Here is a 1,304-nt window from a genome sequence, read left to right as displayed (position 1 = left end):
GGAGCCACTTCTACATTTCAAAAGTACTTTAGTAAGGCAAAATTAAAGTTGTTTGGTGCTGCCTCTTGTTCTTCCAGAACTCAGTGTGTGGCTCAAATTGAATCTTATATGCATGGGTTTTAAAGCCCTTTGAAATGTAGAAGTGGCTCCTTTCAGGGAGACAATTTTGCATGAGTCTTGGCTAAATTGAACTAAATGTCCGTAATAAAATCTATCTTAATCCTTGCTGGGGCACAGCAGTTTTCACATGGTCTCTCTGTGCCTGTGAGCTTTGGAGGTTTCTAAGAGCTGATTTTTTTTAACTTTAACTTTCCTGTACAATATTATTTTTTAGTAATGCATGAGTAGAGGGGGGCTGCACTAAGGTTGCACAAGCATCCTGACTGTAGTTTTGATTATGTGGTCATGTGTAATTTCATGACCTTTTTATTATTAAAACCAAAAATAATAATGTTTCATTGACAGGGCTGGGGCCTTTATATCCTTAGTCGCATATTTATGGTACCTGAGCAAATGTGGTAATTGATAGCAGTACTAGGTTTTCATAATCGATGGACACAACAGGTATTACATTTCAATGGGAAAATTTCTGCTCTCCTGGTAGAAAATACAAGTGTGTAAGTGTTCACTTGGTTTCTCCCTGGGAGAAACGTCTCCTTTCTGGGAGCAAGACCTTCCAGGTGTGACCCTGGAAGATCTTCTTTGAGAGAGATTTTTCTCTCACAAGAATGAATGCTGGTATACTCCCCTCCTGCTCTGGTTTGGGAGGGGAAGGGAGTGGTGCCTGCCACTTTCCAGAAACGAAGACTGCCCAGTTTGGGGAATGGACCAAGAGCTTGGCTCCACTGCTCCCTTCCCCTCCCAGCCTGGGAAGTGGGGGAGCAGCAGCCACTGCTCCCTGGCTTCCTCCCCAGACTGGAGACTGCACTTTAAGAAGCTGCAGACATGCAGCTCTTAGGGGGCATTTCCCCAGCACTGCATGTTCAAAGCCAGGACTGGGTGGTTTTTAAATCACCACCTTGCTGCATAGTTGGGCAGCAGGAGTGTCACTGTGTAATTCTCCTGCTGTCCCAGTCTTGGATCTTTCCTGAGGATTTTGGGTCCATATGTCTAATATTGTTGCATATTTGGAAAATGGGGAAAAAGGATCCAGGTAAAATAGATTGATATTGCTGAACACATTTATAGGAACCTAAGATGCTGGTTAGATCACCAGTAATGTTTCGCTGATGAATTGAGATAATTAAAACCCAACCCCCCCATCTTTCTCTTCTGCTCTTAAACAGCTTTTTTTGTTGTTTTTC

Source organism: Crocodylus porosus, unplaced genomic scaffold (assembly GCF_001723895.1).
Source record: "Crocodylus porosus isolate Cpor-Errol unplaced genomic scaffold, CroPor_comp1, whole genome shotgun sequence".
NCBI lineage: Eukaryota > Metazoa > Chordata > Crocodylia > Crocodylidae > Crocodylus > Crocodylus porosus.
Note: the sequence above shows the minus strand (reverse complement) of the source record.